At 39.8% G+C, this 23,389-nt stretch overlaps 1 protein-coding gene across 10 annotated transcripts in view; it reads left to right on the top strand.

Moving 5' to 3' along the window:
* SPECC1 (sperm antigen with calponin homology and coiled-coil domains 1) overlaps positions 1–23,389 on the top strand; it is a 256,463-nt gene that overhangs the window by 140,533 nt on the left and 92,541 nt on the right. The window lies entirely within an intron of this gene.

Here is a 23,389-nt window from a genome sequence, read left to right as displayed (position 1 = left end):
TAAATCAAAGAGATTGGAGAAAGCATTCACCAGAAAAATAACTCTCAGAGCTGTTATTCCTGATTTGAAACTTTTCTGAGATTAAACTCAAAGGATAACAACCCTATTGAAAGCGGAATTAGTTTCCTGGAAGGAGTATCTTGTAAAACATAAAGATATCAAAACGATGAGGTGGGCACTAGGATTCCTAGAAGGGAAAAAAGAAAGAGAGAAGACGTAGTAAGTAAATAAAAGGAGCAAACCTCCTAAGCTGAAGAACATTTTAGACCTGATAAAAGGACTCACGGAATTCTGGAAAAAAACATCACTTACTTGCTAGACTGCTGCAATAAAGACAAAAATCCTACCAACTTCTTGACAGGCAGATGGGTCTGTTTGAGGAGAGCTGGGTTGGCTTGGGAGGGCTCACGCACTAAAATCTACAGCAGCATCTGTAGGGATATTGACTGCAGAGCAGTAAGCTTCTATACCCAGCCACAAAGGCCTCGGTTCTTACTTGCAGGCCACAGAAGCTGATTTTGGTTGATTTAGGAAGAAAAATCCATTTTTAAAGGGTAGTGAGTTGCTGTGGAATTGTCATAGAGCTGGAGAGAGTGAGGCTTGGAGACTGTGCAGCCAGAAACAGTATGTACCTGGAATCTCATAGAATTGGCTCGGGCTGGGCACTGCTGCTCTGCATGAGCACAGGCATTGTCCAGGCACTGCTGCTCTGCATGAGCACAGGCATTGTCTAGACATGCTGGCACTGGAGCCTGCAGCGTGCGCCTGGGCCATCGCTTGTCAAGGTCTTGCTCTTTCTACAGCCACCATAGCTGCCATTGTGTTTTCCATCATAGTCCTTGCTTTGCAGCATTAGTTCCTGAGCCAGAGTCTGGGGCAGGTGTAAATAATGGCAGGTTCAAGGGGCTACCCTACCTGCAAGAGGGGTGAGGATGGAGGTGTAGAAGCAAACAGCTGATGTTTTTCAGCTTATTTAATGGGAGGTGCACCCTGCCTTCAATCCAGACTAATAGAGTGGTGATACCCACAAGCATAGAAAAGAAAGTTTTAAAAGCTAGGCAGTCAGAAAGAATGCCAGATACAAATTCTCCTGCCAATGAATCAGGGCAAAAGAAGGATATTTTTAGACATGAAGGATTTATATACCCTACTTGAGCAAATATTCAAATGTCCAATTAGATTTGGTAATTGGATCAGTAGAAGCATCAAGCTAGAGGAAGAGGAAGAATATGAGAAACTGGCACACAGTGAATCTTGCAGGTGAAGCATTGTGTACATAAATGGAGGAAACTGATGTGGCGAAATCCGTAATGTTTTCTTGAAAAGAAAGATCTCACATTCAGGGACAACCTAGGAAGTAGCCCAGAACTAAAAATCCTAGACTACCTCAGCGAAACCCAGGATCACTGGTGTGGGTCAAGGCATTGAGATGTGAAGGTACTCTAAAGTTAATCTTGCCTTTGTTGGCAAGGGGTTGGAGCATAGTTATTTAATTTTGATGAAGATGTAGTTAAGACCGTTAGCAGTGGTCAGTAACCACAAGCAGAATAGAAAAGCCTAGTGACAGATTGAGGATGATACGGAGAAGAGAGGTCAGAAAGGAATGAAGAGAAGCAGTGGTGCCCGATCAGCACACGCGAGGAGAGGGCAAAGGTTAAACAAGGGTTAACGAGCAGTAAACAAAATGAAGCACAAAAATAATGCCAAAGTAGCCCCACAGTTAATATTCTTAGGCTAAAGTCATCTATTAAAAAACAAAAGACCCTCCCAGCCGGCATGGTTCAGGGATTGAGCATGGACCTGTGATCCAGGAGATCTCGGTTTGATTCCTGGGTTGTGGGCTCGATCCCCAGTAGTGGGCATGCAGGAGGCAGCAGATCAGTGACTCATCATTGATGTTTCTCTCTCTCCCTCCCTCTCTCTGAAATCAGTAAAGACATGTTTAAAAAAAACACACAAAAAATCCAAAGACCAGCAATATTAGTATCAGACAAAGCAGAAGGCAAGAACAGAAGCATTGAACAGGACAGAGAGGACATTATGTACTGATAAAAACTAAAAATATATAACCATTTTTAAACTTTAAGCAACAAAATACATAGAACAAAACTGGGAATAAAAGAATTTAATTTGAAAACATAGCATATTATACTCGGAGATGTAAGTTGTTTCTTTTCTAATTTGACAGATCAGGGAAACTCAATTGCCAACTTGGATGCCCACAGGGACCAGTTGGGCAACATGAATATGTGAGGTATTGGGTGTATGAGGGCAGAGATGATAGGAATTGCACCGTGAACTAGAGTGTGCATACCTTGCCTAAAGGCATTGAGATTCATACATTTTAAAGTATTTTGCCGGCCAAACAAAACGTATCTGTAGCTTGCAGGCTGCCAGTTTTCAAACTCTGAACAAACAAATAAAAAAAGCAAAAATATAGAGGGTTGGTTTTTTTGGTGTTGTTAATCCTCACTGGTAGATATTTTTTCCATTGATTTTTAGAGAGAGTGGAAGGGAGGGATGGAGGTTGGGGTAGAGAGAGAGAGAGAAACATCAATGTGAGAGAGACACATCGGTTGATTGCTTCCCGGATGTGCCCGGACCAGGACGGGGATTGAACTCGCAATCCAGGTACGTATGTGCCCTTGGCTAGAATCGAACCTGGGACCCTTCAGTGTGTGGGCTGATGCTCTAACCCCTGAGCCACACCAGCCTGGGCAGAAATATAGAGGTTTTAAATAACACATTCAACAAATGTATAGAAAGGGGAATAGACATTCTTCCTCTAGATCTATGAATTGTTTACAGAAGTTGATCATGTAACTTTGTCACAGAAAACAAAAAGTAAAATATAAAAATTATGATTTTTATATGCAATAATCTATTAATTCAATTAAATTAGTGGTAAAAAAGATGAGTATTTAAAAACTACTTTGGAATTCAGAGGCACTTTTAAAATAATCTCTGCACCAAAAGAAAGTCAAAACAATGGTTATAAGTCATTTAGATATAAACAGAGGAAGGAGAGCTTTGAACAAAATGTGGGAATAGAGCTAAAGCTATACTTGGGAAAATGTATAATCACAGATGTTTTTATTAATATAAGAAAAGAAAGACTGAAAATATGTGAGCGAAATAGTCACCTTATGAAACTAGGAAAGAAAACAAAGAAATAAATGAATGATAAAAACTGAAATGAATAAACTAGAAAATGTAAAATGGTAAAGAAGACCAAGCACTACCTCTTTAAAAAGGCAAGTAATGGAAATTATTTCCAATTGAAGGGGGAAAAAGGAAAAATTTTAAAAATGAATAAGAATCTGTTGTTTCGGTTATGAAAGAAATTAAAAATACTGTCTGTAACAATAATTTGAAAAACTGGAGGAAATGCTATTTAACATTGTTTTGGTGTTTATGCAATAAGTCAAAAACATCTTTTGGCTTAAATATTGAAAAGAAAAAAAAACCAAGAATAAGGGCACTTGTAAGTGATTGTATATAGATAAATATAAAAAGACCAATAGCTTTTTTCCTGTACTAGCAATAACTAGTTAACACTGGAAATTGAAAAAAAATCCAATTCACAGCTGTCTTTATATGTAGGAATAATTTTAACTAGAATATTATAGAACATAAGGTGAAAAGTATTAAATCTCATTATGGTTATAAAACAAGACTTAAAATGATGGAGAAACTACACAGCGTTCTAGGGTGGGCTGATTTAATATTGTAAAGTTATTAATACTCAAATTAATATGCCTGGATATCCCACAAATTTCCCCCCAGAATTATTTCTTAGGAAAAAGGAAGCTCCTTACATTCAAGCCTCACAAAGTCGCATTTTTAACTGGGCATGTTCTTAATTAATTTATTCTGCATAACAAAATAATATCCTGGGATGACAGATTAAAATAACCTCAATCTGTTTTAATTTTAGAGTTTTGTAGAGGCCACCTGATAGAGTTGATTTAGAAAAAGGGAGACAAATTTAAAACACATTTAGTATTTATTTCGTGGGGTATTACATGTTGAATTGAGGCGTTGAAAGATTATATGACAGTACAATAAGTGGGTAGGTTGTAGAGATCACAGATATATAAACACAGGAGGAATTTTTTAGAAATTGATCTAAAATAATGTGAATATGTATTTATGACTTGATAAATTTTCAGTCACAGCATGATACTGTCACTGGATTCAAAAACAACAAATCTCAAAACAGCTTCAGTGGTTTCCGGCAAATTGGAATAGATGGCTTAAAAGTAATTCTAGTAATGATGAAGACAGTGATGTAGAACATGCTGGTGACGAATTTGGATAAAAATTTTCTTGAGCCCGGCCGGTGTGGCTCAGTGGTTGAGCATTGGCCTATGATCCGGGAGATTGCTGTTCGATTCCCGGTCAGGGCACATACGGGGGTTGCGAGCTCAGTCCCAGTAGGAGAACGTGCAGGAGGCAGCCGATCAGTGACTCTCTTATTGATGTTTCTCTCTCTCTTTCCCCCCCACTTCCTTTCTCTGAAATCAAGAGACATATTTTTAAAAAAAAATTTTTTTTTCTTGAAATGTGAGTATGGGATCAATATTTCTAAATGAATATATTTAATATGTATTTTTAAATATGTACATATAAATATAAATTGATATACATTATATAATGCAATAAGGCATTATATGTAATTATAATATATTGACATATAATGTAATAAATATATAATTTAAGTACACATTTTCCATGTAAATATATAATACAATACATATTACATATTATGGTTGCCCCTTGAACAACAAAGGTTGGAACTGTGTGTGTCTACTTATACATCAAAATTTTCAATAAATATATGGAGTTAGCCCTCCATATCCATGGATTTCGAATTCGCACATTCAACCAATTGTAGATAGAAGAAAGTATTTTCAATCTGCTGCTGGGAATCTGCAGATGCAGAGGGCCAGCTGTCTGCATTGTTCTACACCATTTTATATAAGGGACTTGAGTATCCTCGGATTTTGGTATCCATTCAGGGGCTGAAGGGTGGGGGATCCTCACAGATACCGAGGCACTCTAGTTGATTAAGTTTTGGGGAAATCAGAAGTTTTTTGTGGATTTAAAAAAAATGTTTTTATTGATTTCAAAGAGAGGAAGGGAGGGGGAGAGGGAGAGTTAGATAGAAACATCAATGATGAGTCATTGATCAGCTGCCTCCTGCACACCCCCTACTGGGGATTGAGCCAGAAACCTGGGCACGTGCCCTGACCCAGAATCAAACCGTGACCTCCTGGTTCATATGTCACTGCTCAACCACTGTTACTTTGCCTCTTTCATTTCTGATTTTATTTATTTGGGTCCTCTCTCTTTGTTTCATGATGAGTCAGATTAAAGGTTTATCCATCTTGTTTATCTTTTCAAAGAAGCAGCTCTTGGTTTCATTGGTCTTTTGCATTATTTTTTTAGTCTCTACGTATTTATTTCTGCTGTAATCTTTATTTATTTCCTTCCTTTTACTCTGGGCTTTGTTTGTTGTTCTTTTTTTAGTTCTTTTTTTTGTATAATTAGATTATTTGAGATTTTTCTTCTTTCTTGAGGTAGGCCTGAAATGCTATGAATTGCCCTCTCAGAACTGCTTTCACTGTGTCCCATAGATTTTGGGTTGTTGTGTGTCCATTTTTATTTGTTTCCAGGAAGTTTTATATTTCTCCCTTGATCTCACTGGCAGTCCATTTATTGTTTAATAACATGTTATTTAGCCTCCATATGATTGAATGCTTTTGAAGTTTTTTTAATGTAGTTGATTTCCAGTTCATGCCATTGTGATCTGAGAAGACGCTTGATATAATTTCCGTTTTCCTCACTTTGTTAAGACTTATTTTGTGTCCTAACATGTCATCTGTCTTTGAGAATGTTCCATGTGCACTTGAGAAGAAAATATATTCTGCTACTTTGGGGGGAAATGTTCTGTAAATATCAGTTAAATTCAGTGTGTCATTAGGTTGCTGTTTCCTTGATACTTTGGCTGGAAATTCTATCCTGTGATGTCATGGGGTGTTAAAGTCCCCTACTATGACTGTGTTGCCGTTGATCTCTCCCTTAAAGTCCTCCAAGAGGTTTTTTAAAAAGATATTTAGGTGCTCCTTTATTGGGTACATATATGTTTACCAGGATTATATCCTCTTGTTGGATCAATCCCTTTAGTATTATGTAGTGACCTTCTTTGTCTCTTTTATGGCTTTTGTTTTGAAGTCTATTTTGTCAGATATAAGTATTACTACCTCACACTTTTTTTGGTTTCCATTTGCATGGAATTTTTTTTCATCCCTTCACTTTCATGCTGTGTGAGTCTTTTGTTCTGAGGTGGGTCTCTTATAGACAGCATATACATGTGTCATGTTTTCTTATCCATTCGGCTACCCTGTGTCTTTTGATTGGAGCATTTAATCCACTTACATTTAAGGTTATAATTGATATTTATTGCCACTTTTATTCTTTATGCCTATGTTTCTCTCTATTGCTGCTACTTAGTACAGCAGTCCCTTTAACACATCTTGCAATACTGGTTTGGTGGTGATAAACTCCTTTAGCCTTTTTTTTTTTTTTTTTGTCTTGGAAGCTCTTTTATTTCACCTTCAATTTTGAATGAATGCCTTGCTGGATAGAGTAGTCTTGGTTTCAGATCCTTGCTTTTCATTACTTTTAATACTTCATGCCATTCCCTTCTGGCCTGTAGAGCTTCTGTTGAGAAATCAGCTGACAGTCTAATTGGAACTCTCTTGTAGGTAACTCACTGTGTCTCTCTTGCTGCCCTTAAGATTCTTTTTTTGTCTTTAACCTTTGTCATTTTAATTATGATGTGTCTTGGTGTCCATCTCTTTGGGTTCATCTTGATTGACACTCTCCGTGCTTCCTGAAGTTATGTTACTTTTTCCTTCACCAGGTTGAGGAAGTTTTCTGTCATTATATCTTCACACAGGTTCTCTATCCCTTGCTTACTTTATGCTCCCTCTGTTATCTGTATGATGCAGATGTTGTTATGATTCGTGTTGTCCCAAAGTTCACTTAAACTATCCTGGTGCATTTTAATTTTTTTCTTACTGCTACTCTGAGTGATTTCTACCTTCTAATTCACTAATTCAGTTATCTTCTTCCTCTAACCTTCTATTTATTCCTTCCATTGTATTCTTTATTTCAGATCTGGCATTCTTCATTTCCGACTGGTTCTTTTCATGGTTTTTGTGTCCTTTTTCATGCTCTTGAGCAATCTTAAAACAGTTACTTTATACTCTGTTTCTGATAAATTGCTTGCCTCCATTTCATTTAGCTTTTTTCTGGAGATTCCTCCTTTTCTTTTATTTGGGTTCTGTTTATTTGTTTCCCCATTTTTGCTGTTTCTTTCTGTGTTTTGAATAGGACTACAGTAGCATGGCCTTCTGTAGTGTGTGTCTTTTGGGACCCAGTGGTGTAATGCTCTTGATCGTTTGAGCTGGGTTCTCTAGAAATGTTCCTAGAGATGTAGGAACATTCTACAAATGGTCCTCCCATTGTAATTGGGTCTTGATTGCTGTCATGTTCATGAGTGGGCTCAGCCCTTGGGCTGGTTTACTGTGAGGCTTAACCTCAACCACATCATACTAACTGTTGTACAGGTGTTGACAGAACAAAAGACAAAATAAGATCAAACTGAAAACAACACAAGAAAAATTTAAAATGAAAAAAGAGAATATGAAAGAAAAGGAAAAGAATAAAAATAAAAAAGAAAAGAAATAATAAATGAAATAATTTTTAAAAAGTAATAATGAATAAAACAAAATATAGAATAGGAAAAGAAAAATGGAAAAAAATTAAAAAGGGAAAGAGAAAGAAAATAGAATAAGCAAAGGAAAGAGATAAATAAGAGATATGAAAGAAAAAGAAGAAAAAAAATGTTTTAATGAAATACAAAAGGAAAAATAAATTTAAAAAAAGAGTTCACCTCTGCAGGTTTTTGTGCCTGCTGTGATTACCCTTTGGATCTACCCTTTGTAGAGCTGTCTGGATTTTCTCTGATGTCTGAATCTGGCCACTTGCTGTGCTGGTCCCAGGCCTCCCGGGAGGTTCCCTGATACAAGCCAGTGAGAGTCGCTGTCCCTGCCTTGCCCTTGGCAACCTGACTGAAGCTTGGCAGGGCGAAGCCCCAAATAGTCCAGCGGACAGCCCCTCCACAGTCCAGATGCTGGGTCTGCCTCAGGTCTCACACCCTGAATGTCGGAGCTCCGAGCGGCTTTCCATTCCCCCATGGAACCATGCTCTGCAGAGGTATCTGGGACATGTCTGGGGTGGTTCAAACGTACTTACATTGGCGGTGGTGCTCATAGCTTATAGGAGGGGAGGCAGGCGCTTTCTCTCCTTTTCAGCACTGTGCTGGCTGAACTCACTAGGGAGCTTGGCTCTGGTTCCCTGTAATGCAGCAGAAGGGCTCAGCACATGGTTTGTCTCCTGGACAGAAGTCCACCCTGGAGATACATCACACTACCTCAGCTCTGCCTGGCTCCCTGGCACCCCCTAGCCACCACTCCAAGTAGGAGGAGATAAAGAAAATCAGCCTTGGCTTGTACTCTAGTCATTCCATCCGGTTGGCCCCTGCTGGGTGGGGCCTCCCCCCAGGCTCCCAACCAGCCAAATGTCAGAGGCCAAATGCCAGAGTCCTTTGCCAGCAGACAGAGCTGTTGCAGATTTTCATCCCAGCACCATTCCCCGTTGCCTTGGGCTCAGCAGGATGGGGCAGACATAGCAGATCTGCAGGTGAGGGGAGAGGCATTGCCTGTGCACCCAAGGTGGTTAAGACCAGTCCTCTTTCCCAAGCCACACTGTCCAGCCCGTCTGGCTCTCTGCCCAAAGTTCTTCCAGATAATAGAGGGCCCCTCAGAGTCACTGCTGGGTATACCCCTCCATCCATCATGTAGCCCCTCCTACAGATCTAGATTGAGGCGAACTGCCCAGGCTGGTGGTGTAACAATCTGCTCTTTGCCTGGGATGATGCAGGCTGAGTCTTCCAGTTGGACTGAATCCCCACTGATTCACACCGCCCGATGCTACATGGGCTCCCCTTCCCTTCTCTGTTGCTCTGGATTGGGGATCCATGCATGGGGCTGAGACCCCATGCTCCTAGGGGATGGGGGCTACCCTGCCACAAAATCCCTCTGGCTTCCCAGTTGCATGAGTTGGCTTACCCTCTCTGCGTCTCCTCCTGTCTCTCTGTGTTCCCTGCTCTCAATAATTCAGATCAGCTACACTTCAACTGGTTTTTCAAGCCAATCACTCTGCAGTTTAGCTGCAAGTCCAGTCTGGTGTTGGGAGCAAGTGGATGGAGCTTCTGGCTACTTTGCAGTCATCTTAGAATCCTCTATCGAAAATATATGTTCTTTTGACAAAGAGATCCCATTTTGGGGATTCTGTCCTCTAGAAATAAAAGTACCAATACTTAAGTATGTATGAATATAGAAAAAGCTTGTTAATTGTAGTACTTTCTTTGTAGTAGCCCAAATCTAGGACCAATCTGAATATTTCTCAGTAGGAATTGATTGAATAAGTTGTATTACATCATTCTCATTAAGTATTATGTTATTGAAAAGAACAAGTCAGATTTATTTTTACTGCAAAGCTATATATACAAGGTATTCTAAAGTGATAAAATAGGATAAACAAAGGAATATTTACAGCCTCGTGTCATATATATGCAGATGTTATGAACCCAACATGGAAGAACACACTTTTCCATATTTCCTATCGATGTCTCAGGAATAGAGGGGATTTTGATTATTTCAGTTTTAGAAAAAGATTATATTATTATTTCTGTATGCAGAAGCTAGAGTTTAGTGATTAAGAGTATGAACTCTGGAGGCCACGTTTTCTGGGTTTGAATCCCAGCTCAAGCTGGGTAACATTGGGCAGGTTTTCTGGACACATCTGCACCTCATTTCCTGCAAGGTAAAATATGCATAACAACAATACCTGCTTTATAGGGTTTAAATGTTTGGTGAGGAATAAAGTTGTACATAAGAAAGGGTTGTTTTTGCTCTTTTTTAAATTAAAAATATTAGTGAAGTAAGTCAAGGATAAGGTGAAGGAAAGTTTATTTGATTCTTTTTGTGGTAAAACTTTGAGACTTTTCTCTTTCGCACTGTAGTGAAGAAATGGGACCAGCTTGCCCAAGAAAATGCAAAACATGGAGAGTCTTGCATTTACCAGAGCGTGGACTTCACGCCTGTCTTCACTGTGTCTTTGGAACTGGTGATTTGTCAGAATTACCACTGACTTCCATGTCTAGACATGGCAGTGATGAAAATATCAGTTTGGGAAATAGAGGCACACGGTTAATGGCTTTATGAGGTAAAAATCTGTCTCATCAACTGAGGCATGACGAATTGTATTTTCCAGAGATGCTGTGACTCTCTCACTCCCCATGCCACTTCATCCAGGAATCTGAACCTTGAAAATGGGCAGCCTAGGACTGCATCAACCAGTAGAATACAACAGAAGTGACACTGTGACTGTCTCTTTAGGTGACTGCCAAGGCTGGGTTATAAGAGGCTGTGCAGCAACCCTTGTTTGCAGAAACACACTTGGATCCCTGACCATTCTATAACAAGTCCAGCTACCCTGAGACCACCATGCTGGAGAGGCCACACCGCAGTGCTCTGACCAACAGCCCAGCTGAGATCGTCTGACAGTGTCAACTGTCAGACATGTCAGTGAGCTACCGGGATGTTGTGGTCCAGCCAAGTCCTCAAGTGACTGCAGCTCCAGCCATTCTTGGACTGCAGCCATCTGAGAGCATCTAAGTGAGAACTGCCTGGCCAAGCCCTTCCCAAATTCATGATCTGCAAAATCATAGGCATAATAAAATGGTTGTTTTACCCATGAAGTTATAGGGAAACTTGTCCTGAAACAATGGTAACTGGAACCTGAGGGTTTAGTAAGTAACTTCTTAACTGTGATGATCATTCACTCATGTTAGAAGAGCCTTTACAGAGTCAATCCCAACTACTTATTGCAAACAGATAAGCAGTCTCATAAACAAGAAATGTTTGCCTAGTTGTTATAATCACAGTAGTCTTAAAATTCAGTATCCCATTTTTCTTTCAGCATTGTATTTTAAGTATTATATATTATGCATATGTATAATAAGTGTATGCTAAACAGTATACAAAATTTTCATTTTCAGTTGTTGGCTAATATCCCCTGCTGGGGTCTGAAGCCTTTTTTGTTTGTTTTAAACCGGTGTATGATGCCGTTTTCTATATGTCATATTGCTATACCAGTGTACTGCTATACCAGGGAACTAACCTCAGCAGTGCTCAGACCACAGCATGAACTTTCTGTGTTTGATGTTTGTTTCCAGCATCTACTTCCTTCTTCTTTCAGGCATTCTCCTTGGATTTATTTTTCCACTTTCATTCGATCAGCATACTACCTTGACCTCAATAAGTCAAGGATGGTACAGACCCAGTCAGAATGAAATGCAAGGAGACATTTGTTGGGTCTTCTGGGAGAGACTTAGTTATCTTCATTGGCCTTGATGGTGAGGCCTAGAGCTGACAGAGGCATCATTCAGTCATGAGTCAAGGTGGCCTTTTGAGGAAGGCCGAGCAAGAGATGGAAAGAAATTGACCCTACGAACGTATTTCCAGTGAGCTGGACCTGAAGTTGGACACGTTCCTAGCCTTTCAGTTAGGCATGCCAAAAACTTCCCTTTTTATTGTTGCAAGCTTGAGTTGGGTTTTCTGTTGGAATGAAAAGATTCCTGGCTCATAGTGACCACTTCTGCAGCATTTTTTAGATTCTGGGTAAATTTCAGAGGGACCTTGCTACTGCATCAAAGGATCGATCTCCAGGCAGTTCATCTGATGACTGACCCTGGGTCCTGTGAGGCCTGGTGGGAAGGATTAGGAATGTTTTGCTTAAAGAATAGAAGACTGCTCTAGCCGGTTTTGCTCAGTGGTTAGAGTGTTGGCTGAAGGGTCTTGGGTTCGATTCCGGCCAAGGGGCGCGTACCTCAGTTGCAGGTTCCATCCCCGGCCCCAGTCGGGGCACGTGCAGGAGGCACCTAGTCGATGGTCTCTCTCACATCAGTGTTTCCCCCCCCACACACACACACTCTCTCTCTGAAAAGCAGTGGAAAGAATATCCTTGGGTGAGGATTAAAAAAAATAGCCCAGGGGGAACAAAGCTGCCTCAGATACTCAGATGCCATGTGCAAGGAGCCATAAATTTGCTCTTTGTGGCTCCAGATTGTTTCAGAACTGGAACCACCACGTACCATGTTAACGAAGATAAAATTCAGCCAGATATAAAGGCTCGTCCACCTATCAGAGCTGCTCGGCAGTAGAAGGGGCTGTCTAATGCTGGGTCTCTTTCACTGAAAGTATTCAATGGCAGCTGGAATGTGAGAGTTTAGTAAATAGCAACAGAGGTTGGATGTTTATTGATACTACTTTGTGTAGTATCACGTAGATTAGGCTACATGATTGTGCTGTTTGTTTCAGGTTTGAAATAATACAATTTTATACTTCCTTAGGTATGAGAAGGCGTATTTATTATGTGATTCTTGGGAAAATTGTGAGGTCTCAGACTCTCAGTTTATTCGTGAAATGAAGATACTTTTCAAACTGATTTTCATTCATGTGTATGAAAATGCTTTGAAAACCAAAGCATTACACAAGTGTAAACTTCTGTTATCATTTCGTTCATGTGACCTCCAGGTTAAAGAATGTGGACAGCTCCTTAAAGCTCTTTTATGTTTTGACCTAGGTGGTTTAAAAAAAAAAAAAAAGTGATGTTAATCCAAATACATAGGATTCAGCATGCCCAGTCCTCCTAATTCTCCAATTCCATTGTAAATTCAGAGGAATTTGGTATCTTTTAATGGTGGAACTTGGAAGTTTCTCAGGGATCACTCTGAGACAGATCTATAACTGAGGCAAGGGTGTAATTTTAGGGAGTCGGAGCTAAATTGTGATGGAAGTTACATCAAGCTTCACAAATCGGGAAGCCAGTCTTTTCCCATCTCTACTGAAAGGAAGGCTGCATAGAGGCAGATTTTTTAATTCTCTAAAGCCCCACCACCCTCAGCTCCTCCTCCTCGTTCTTCTGTTTTTTTTAAATTGTTACCAAAGGATATGCTTTTTATTGATTTTAGAGGAAGGGAGAGGGAGGAAAGGGAGGGAGAGGAGAGAGAGAGAAACATTGATGTGAGATGTGAGACACATCGATCGGTTGCCTTCCATACCCACCCCAACTGGGATTGAACCTACAACCTCGGCATGTGCCCTGACTGGGAATTGAACCGGCAACCCTTTGATGCACGAGGCAACACTCCAACCAACTGAGCCACACTGGCCAGGCCTCCTCCTCACTCTTAAGATTTGCCGCCTAGAGACCCTGGGAGTGCTGGGAAATTCCTATGCAGAGGGCCAAGCTCTTGAGTTAGGTAATGAGGGTTTCATTTGGCCCACACAGTGGGCCAAGAGGCTCACCCGGTGTGCAGAGCAGATTCTGGGACCAGACAAACTGTTCTTCTCTTCACTTCAGTGTCAATGGAAATTAGACGTCTCTGTCTGCTTTGCACTTTTCAAATGGAACGTAGGGAGCTGCCTTTCCAGGGCCATTTTGCGTTTTGGCTTCTGAAGATGACTAACTGCAGCCAGCTGTGTGGGCCGCCTGCACGAAGCTGGGCAGACCACAGCATAATCTCTCCTGGTAACACTGCTGCTTTGTCTCCTGCCTATGTTGTCTTTAACTCCACACAGAATGGCCACTGTGTCCCCCCCAGGCCAAAGTCCCTTCTGTGTGTGAGGGGTTTTTGTTCAGAAGCTCCCTCAACTCAGGAGCGCTATTCATACTGTGTGAGTATTTGGGAAAGAGAAGGGTGCAGACTTACAAGTGTTTTAAACTCTAACCCAAGTAGCTGAGCAGGTGGAGTGTGAGCAAAATTAATCTGGCATTCTGCAAAAAAAAAAGGGTAAGATGAAAATGAGATAGAAAACATTTATCCTGTTATGAAAACCATCTCTAAACATGGACCCTGCTGTTTGCGTTTATTTTTTTAAGGATTTTTTAAAAAATTGATTTTTAGAGAGAGAGGAAGGGGAGGGAAGAGAAAGAGAAATATCCATGTGAGAGCAAAACACTGGTCAGCTGCCTCCTACGTGTCCCCTACCAGGGATTGAGCCTGCAACCCAGGCATGGGCCCTGACTGGGAATCGAACTGGCAATCTTTAGGTGCAGGGACAGTGCCCAAGCAACTGAGCACACCAGCCAGGGCTACTGTTTGCTTTTAACAAAGGAACCAAATGAGTAAGCAGTTTGGTTCATTTGTATATGTAGGATGCTTTTGTGTTTTTTCTCTGTTTGGTTTGCAAAGAGAGTTTCCAGTAACTTTAATGTGAGATACGTATGTGTCTCTAGAAAACACTTCATTGAAACCCCCAAAGGAAGTCCAGCTGTGGGAAAAGTTACTTCATTCCGCAGGCAAGGTGGGGCCCTGAGATTTGATAACAGTTGGTTCCTTACGGCAGTGCTTCTGCTTGTTGTGTTGCCTCAGACTTTTTCTCTTTTATCTCATTTGTTTTAAGTCCAAAGGATCAGTGCTGCCTATAAAACCAACAGATTGCTGATTACCTGCTTCACATTAAGCATTCACCTTTCTTAATTATTATTATCCACGTAGTATATGCACAGGTTAAAAAATGAAATAGGACAGGGCCCTTGTGAAAGGTGACTGCTGCTGCCTTACACCTTCCTGTTCCTTGCCCCCCTCCTCAGAAGTATCCACTTCAGTGTGCTTATACTGCTTAGTTTTAAAATAGGCTTTTAGAGCAGGGTTTGTACAGCAGAACTGAGCAGGAAGTCCTTCCCATATATCCCCTGCACCCCCAGCCGCCCCGCCATCACAATCCCTCACCAGAGCGGCACTTTTCTAGTTGATGAACCTGTGTAGACACATGATCACCCAGGGCCCACGGTTTACATTAGGGTTCACTCTTGGTGTACATTCTTGGGTTTGAACAAATATATGATGACTGTATCCATCAGTTAAGTATTATACAGGATAGTTTCACTACCTTAAAAATTCTCTGTGCTCTGCCTGTTCATTCCTCCCTGCCCTCAAAGCCCTGGCAACCACTGATCTTTTTACTGTCTCCATAGTTTTGCCTTTTCTCCAATGTCATATAGTAGTTGGAATCATGCAGTATTTACCTTTTCAGACTGGCTTCTTCCACTTAGCAATATGCATTTAAGTTTCTCCATTTTTTTCTTGGCTTGATAGTTCATTTCTTTTTAGTGCCAAATAATATTCCATTGTCTGGACGAACCACAGTTTATTTATCTGTTCACCTACTGAAGGACAAGGTACCTTGGTTGCTTCCAACTTTTGGCAGTTATGAATAAAGCTGCTCTAAATATCCATGTGCAGGTTTTTGTGTAGACAAAAGTTTTCAACTCCTTCGGCTAAATACTAAGGAGTGCAATTGTTGGATTATGGCCAGTGTCTTTAGTTGTGTAAGAAACTGCCAATTTGTCTTCCCAAGTGGCTGCACCGTTTTGCATCCTGATCAGCAGAGTATGAGAGTTCCCGTTGATTCACGCTCTCGCCAGCATTTGGTGGTGTCAGTGTCTGGGGTTTGAGCATTCTAGTAGGTGTGCAGTGCGTCTCATCATCGTTTTAATTTGTAATTCCCTAATGACATCAGATGTTGAGCATCTTTTCATATGCTTATTTGCTCTCTGTATGTCTTCTTTGGTGAGGTGTCTTTTCAGATGTTATGTCCAATTAAAAAAATGTTTACTTTTCAATTACAGTTGACACTAAATATTATATTAGTTTCAGGTGTATTGCATAGTGGTTAGACATTTATATAACTTACAAAGTGATCCCCTTGTTAAGTCTAGTACCTACCTGTATTTTGCCCAGTTTTAATCGGGTTGTTCATTTTCTTATTGTTGAAACAATAACAGTCTTTTTTCATACATGTCTTTTGCAAATATTTTCTCCTGTCTGTGACTTGTCTTCTCATTCTCCTGACATTGCTCTTTTTTAATTTTCAAATTTAGACCTTTTGTTGACTCCTGCTATGATAGATGAGAATTTAACTCATAACCTCCCAGTGTAATTTTATCACCATTTTTAGTTCCTTTCTTGGTTACCTCTTTTATTGTAATGATGTATTTCATCTTTATTGTTTTCTCAACTGTATACAGTATCTTTGACTCTCCATTTGTAAGATAAAGATGGATATTATTGTCACTACCCTTTTCACCAGCTCTCTCCACCTTGCCTTCTACCTCCCAATTTCTTTCATTTACACTTTAACTGTTTTGGCTAGCAAGGATAATAATATCAAATATTCTATAAAATAATCTTGCATGCTTTGTGTATAGGTCAATTTAAGTATTATTAATGTTATTGTCACTACATAGGTATTCTTCCCTGAGTAAAGTCATGTGTTATGATTTTGTTAACTTTCTTTTTTATTTGTTTGTTTATTAGAATATTGTTGAAAATATTACAGATGTCCCCTTTTTACCCCCATTGATCCCCTCCACCCCGCATCCACCCCACCCCCAGGCCTTCCCCAGACCAGTGTCTATGTCCATGGGTTATGCTTATAAACACATAAGTTCTTTGTTTAATCTCTCCCCACCCACTCCTCCCTCCCCACCTTCCCTCTGAGATCCCTCAGTCTGTTCCATGCTTCTATGTCTCTGGATCCATTTTGTTCATCAGTTATTTTGTTTATTAGATTCCACATATGAGTGAGATCATGTGATACTTGTCTTTCTCTGACTGACTTATTTCACTTAGCATAATATTCTCCAGGTCCATTCATACTGTCTCAAAGGGTAAGAGATCCTTCTTCTTTACAGCTGCATAGTACTCCATGGTGTAAATGTCCTACAGCTTTTTTATCCACTCATCTCCTGATGGGCACTTGGGCTGTTTCCAGATCTTAGCTATTGTGGATTGCGCTGCTGTGAACATAGGGGTGCATATATTCTTTGTTAACTTTCTTATGCAGCTTTTTGTTTTTATGAGGTTTCTGGGTTTTTCCCCCACTATTTTTATTTTATCATCTTTTTTTTTCATACTCTTCATTCAAGGACTGTTCTGTCAAAGACACTTCCTTATGAGCACTTTGTCCTCTCGACCCCCCTGGACTTGTACTCCTCCTGACTTGCTCCATGGGCATTATCTTGAGACTTCCCTTGACGGCTTTCCTCTTACTGAGTCACTGCTTCCTGGATTACTCACCCTCTTCCTCTTTGTTTACTTTCTTGTTTTACGGGAGCACATCCCCAAATAACTTCCTCACAAAGGATATTGGCAGTTTAATGTTTTGAGCCTTTGCGTGTTTTAAAATGTATTTTTTACTTCTATGATTGATTTATAGTTAGGTGAGGTGTAAAGTTCTAAGTTGAAAATAATTTTCCTTCAGAACTTTGAAGGCGCTTGCTTTATTTCCTTCTAGAACTCAATATTGCTAATGAGTGATGGTGGCCAGTCTCACTGTCAGCCAATAAGCCTTCTTCAACCTTTTAGGCAATCTTGGTGTTCTGAAACTTTATAAAAGATGTATGTAGCTTCATGGGGGTCTTTTTTCATTTATTTGCTTAACATGAGCTCTGAGCTCATATTCTTCAACTTTGGGGAATTTTCTTATGTCAGTTCTTTGTTAATTTCCTCCATTTGTTTCTACTGGTCTGCATTTCTGGAACTTCTGTTAATTGATTGCTTGATCTCCTGGATTTATCTTTGTGTTTATCTTTTCTATTTCTATCTTGTTTTCTTTTGTTCTGCACATTGGGAGAGTTCCTTGATTTTGCATTCCATCCCTTCTACTGACCCTTTTAATTTAGCAAGCTTATTTAAAACTTTTGAAAGCCTTCTATTGTATTATCTTTATTCTTTTTTCATAGGACCCTTACCTTGTTTTAATGGATGTTAAATCTATCAAAACTGGATCTCGATCAGTGAGACCTTCCTTGAGCACCCTGTACGAGTCAGCCGTCTTCCCCGCTAGTCCCTTCACTGCCAGGGCTCTCTGCACTCCAGGGCCTTTGCACATTCTGTTTACTCTTTCTTAGCCTTCCATTTTCCCTTTTATTTATTTGAAGTATTTTGAGGTAATTTATTTATGCTTATCAAGTAAAGCATATCAAGCATATGCTTATCAAGTAATTTGATATTCAGATGTTGCTCAGAAAGGTCCATAGAAGAGTTAATTTGGGAGTCATCAGTATGTAGGTGGTACTTAAGATTATGGGGTTGAGTGGAATCACCAGGAAAATATTTGTAATAAAAGAAGAAAAATGGTGCAGGACTTAGACCTGAGGAATTCTAATATGTGGAGAGTGGGGAGAGGAGGAGGCACATGCGCAGGAGATAGACAGAGGATAGCTGCTGAGTTAAGAGAAAAACCGAATCAATGTGATGCCAGAGGCATGTTTGAAAAAGGAAGAAATTGTTCTAACTCTGCCGAGAGGACTGGGAATGCGCAGTGTGCTGGACCGCGTGGAGGCCACTGACGGCCTCAGCAGGCAGTGCTGTGGCTGAGTAATGGGAGTGGGCAGAGCAGCGAGTGAGAGCGGAAGAAGTGAAGACAACCAGTGGACGTAACTCTGGGGGGGATTCTGCTCATTCTGTTTCTCAGTCTAAACTATTAGGATATTTTTATTATTATCCTAATTATGTGTTTTATAATGTATTTTCCTAATATCCTAAACTCTTAGAATATTTTTTTATTATCCTGTTATTATGAGGAGGAAGAGAGAAATCAGGTATTAGCTAGAAGGAGATGTGGATTCTAGGGTTTTTGTGTGTGTGTTTTTTTAATTGGAGGGAATTAATCTTGTTTAAATGCCAATCAGAAGGATACAGTGGAAAGGGAATGATATTTCAACAAGTCACAAATATTTTGGGGGCACTGAGGATACTGACTAGAGTTAAATGGATGTGTTAGAGAGCAAAAAAACCCCCAAAACGAGTAAGGTTGTGGGTATGTTGTTTAGAGATTGTGTGTTAGCTTGAAAGCCAAGGGAAGAAATTTGACATTGGTGCAGCAGATGAGAAGAAATACTTACACGTTCTTGAACAGAAAAATGAATGAGTTATCTAAGGGATTGGATCCATAATATCTCAAAGGTGGGAGAAGCTAGAATCAAGAAAACTGGTGGGAGTGTTTCAGAAATTTAGACAGAGGATCTGGACTAGATTTATAGTGAAAGGAAGAGAAAAATATGGAATCATTTCCAAAAACAGTTAATAGGTTTTAGTAACTGACTGGTTAGTTACTAAAAGAAAGGGGAAAGGAAGATTTAAATATGTTTTTAAGGTTCCTTGAATGGGGAAACCTGAAAAATGATTAGTGCCACTGTCAGACATGAATTCAAAGAATGGCAGGAAGAGGGATGCTCAGTAAAGTTAGCTGCCACTGAAAAGTTGAGAAGGCTGAAGATTAAGGGGAGGGGGCAATTAGATTTGACCATAAAGAAATTATTGGAACTTTTTGAGAGAAAAAAATACGCAGAGTAATAATTAAAAAATATCCCAATAGTTTAGACTCCTAGAAATAGAATGAGTGAGTTCTTGTGTGTTTAGGAGGCAAGGCAGCAATTGTATGGTATGTGAAGACAGTGGCCTTTCATTTGTGTCTCCCACCTGTCTCTCCCACAGAGTGAGTCCTCCATGAATTCTTGTTGAATAAATGAAAGGTTGATAATTTATTTCAGGAAGTCACGCTACATCAGTGCTTGTTAGAAGACCTATCAAAGAACAACCTTAGTAGTTTATTCTTTGGGTAAAATGAGGACATTACAAAGGGACTGAAAATATTTTATTTCAGCTCATAAAAATCACTGCTTAAAACAGTCACCTGATTTATGGTTGAAATGATCATGCTGTTGTTATTTTGAATGTGCTTTTTGTTCTATGAAAAGATTTCTTTTTACCACGCCTTTATCTCTCTGTATATTGTTATGGTAGGATTTTTCCCTCCTGTTTTTTTAAATTTAATTTATCACATAAATGTAACTGTAAAAAAGAAGCAGGAAAATTACTCAAAGTCCAACCTACTCACCTGTTTTCAATGTTATATGTTCCTTCCTAGGTTGTGTCTCTATGACTACATAGTTTGATGTACCTGTGATCAACTACAATATAATATAAATTTTCATTTGGCCTTTAAAAATGTAACATATCAAACATAATTTTTAAAAAATAATCATATTAGGTGGAGCTTGCTTTATTTTAAATATATATTTTTATTGATTTCAGAGAGAGGAAAGGGAGAGAGAGAAAGAGAAACATCAGTGATGAGAGCAAATCATTGATAGGCTCCCTTCTGCAGGACCCTTACTGGGGATCAAGCCCACAACCCAGGCCTGTGCCCTCACTGGGAATCGAACTGTGACCTCCAGGTCCATGGGTCGACTCTCAGCTACTGAGCAACACCAGCCAGGCAGGCGGAGCTTGCTTTTATTTTCACTTCTTGCAGTTAGACAACCAGCCTCAGTAGGAATAAATGATGATCTGGTATGAGGATGGGAAGGAGACAGAAGAAGTCCCTGTTCCATCAGCCTCAGACTTCCCACCACCCTGCTGTCACTCTAGCCTTGGTGTATTGTGTTAGGTAGACTGCCCAGTTGCAGGGTCCCAGGATGTGTTGCTCAGCAGTGAGGCTGCTGAGCCCACAGTATTTGAATGAGACTGAGGGTAGAATCCGCTGATTGATTACCTCGTAAGCTGTAGCACTGCTACCACTTCTTACCCGCCACTGCCCATGACCAGGTGTGTCTGGGTGGCAGCCTTGGGCACAAAATGGGGGAGTGAGCAGCCAAGCACCAACCTTAGTTTGGCCTGATGATGAATTTTAACAACTCTCTAAACCTTACCTCTGCTAATTGCAGTTTCTGAAGTTACATATGCAAAGATGGGAAAAACGTTTTAGCAAATCTAAAACTGTTATACTGAGGACTCTTTTTAAGTGATGATGAAATAGCCAAAACAGAAAAAAGAACAGATATAGTAAAAAAATTCTACTGGATTATGTGTTTTATAATCCACAATGCATATGTTTCATAAATGTATTTTGGTTTGTTGTAAAAAATAATTCCTAGTAGTTTAAATAAGGCTTAAATAACACCTAAGTGGAGAACAAACTAAAATTTGGCAGCAAAGGAAGGAGTTAAACTATAGCTGGAAATGGTGACTGAGTTAATTTACTCTCTTATTTTAGTTCTTCTCATTGTCAAAACCAACAAGTAATTGAAAAGGCCTGGCCAGCATGGCTCAGTGGTTGAGCATCGACCTAGGATCCAGGAGATTGAGGCTTGATTCCCGATCAGGACACATGCCAGGATGGCGGGCTCCATCCCCATCTGGGGCGTGCAGGAGGCAGCTGATGAGTGATTCTCATCATTGATGTTTCTCTCTCTCTTTCCTCTCCCTTCCTCTCTCTGAAATCAATAAAGACATATTAAAAGAATTGAAAAGAGCCTTAGTTTTAGTAGCATTATTAGGAATGGCAAGAGCATCTGTGCTCATCAGTCCTGGACTCTCAGTTTTACCTGGTCTGGCTATACTTACAGTGAAACTTTATCTTTCAGTTTTCATTAAGGTCCTGGCCAAAATTACTTCACTTTAGGGGACTGGTGTTACTAAAACATTTTATTGCTTAGTGATTTTAATCTTCATTTAACAAGAATAATTAGCCCTGGCTGGGTGACTTGGTTGGTTGGAACATCATCCCATACGTTAAAAGGTTGTGGGTTCAATTTCCGGTCAGGGCACATACCTAGGTTGCGGGTTCGATCCCTGGTCGGGATACATACGAGAGGCAGCTGATCAATGTTTCTCTCTCACATAGGTCTCACGTTCTCTCCCCCCCAAACACTCCCTCTCCCTCCCTCTTTCCTTCCCTCCCTCCCTCTCTCTCTCTCTCTCTCTCTCTCAAATCAATAAACATATCCTCAGGTGAGGATTAAAAAAATAAAAAAGAATAATTAAATACATTTTGTTGTTGTTGTATATCTAGTATGATGCAAGCGAGGCATCTGGACACCTGAAAGCATTAACTGCATATTGTAGTACTCTTAGCTTTCAAGTAACTTAATTTGAAAAGTTACTATAAAAACTATAGTTTTCCTGTATATTAATATGGCACTTTAACCTTTATTATGTCAAAGTTTTAAAAGCACTCAACTGTCAGAGAGTTAGCAACGAATGCTGTCATCACCTGAAATTTCAAGATGTTTACCTAAACATCTGAGCTACGCAGTAGCTCACATCTGAGTAAGTGTAGGTGGTGGGTTTAGAGCTACTGTGCCACGATGGGTTCTGCTTCTGCCTGAGCAGACTGGAGCTGCTGCCAGTCTGTGGCTGCATCCCCTTGCCCAGGCTTTTCTATACTGAAGAGGCCTAGAGATTGGTGACCTCCAATCCAAGGAGCATGCTTGCATAAGTTACAGCAATCAGCCCGGACATCAGATGATCTTTGAGTTTATAAAACAGGTCCTGATTTTTCATTTACATTTTAACCTCTAAGGTGGGTTTCATTTCTAGATCATAGGAAGAGTGATGTCTGGGGTTTCACCACTACAGTTTTTTCAACATTGCCTGTAATGATAGTATAAATGAAAGTTTTAAATATAGTATGGATGAAATTTTTGAAACTATTATAGGTGAAAATAAAACATAATTCCTTACATTTTCCATTATAAGTATTCTAAATTCCATATCATTTCCATATTATATAAACCCCTTTAACATTTACAGGTGTACCTTAGATAGATGTAATATGCCCCATTCCACGTGTTCTTGTTTATCTATGGGTACAGATGAGCACACCATTTCCATTTATGTTAAAAGCAGTAGGTCATTGGATCAGATCAGTCTCTCATAGGATTGTTTGTATCTTTTGATTTCTTAATTTGTGCTCAGTCTAAATATGTTGATGCATTTTTAAGTATTGGGAATTCATGTGAAATTTTATTTTGTCAAAAGGTTGTTGTTCATTTGTCAAGGTTATTAGTTCAGATGTATTAAGTTGCAAATTACAGAAAATCCAATTCAAGGTGACTTCTGAAGGGCATTTGTTGGGTCATGTGATTGGAAGGCCAGCAGTAGGCCAAGCCTGAGGGTCAGTTGATTTAGCAAATCCACAATGTTACTAAGATTTGATTTTCTTCTTTTTACTCTGCTTCTCACCTTCTCGTGATGATAGGATGGTTGCCAACCAGACCCAGACTTAAATGACTTCTCCTTATGTCCAGTAATCTTTTAGAAGCTCACCCAGAAAACCTTTCCTTATGTTTCACTGACCTTAGTTGAGGAGTGTGCCCATGCCTTGAACCACCCACTGTG

Source organism: Miniopterus schreibersii (assembly GCF_964146895.1).
Source record: "Miniopterus schreibersii genome assembly, chromosome: 16".
Taxonomy (NCBI): domain Eukaryota; kingdom Metazoa; phylum Chordata; class Mammalia; order Chiroptera; family Miniopteridae; genus Miniopterus; species Miniopterus schreibersii.
This window is presented reverse-complemented; position numbering and strand designations above follow the sequence as displayed.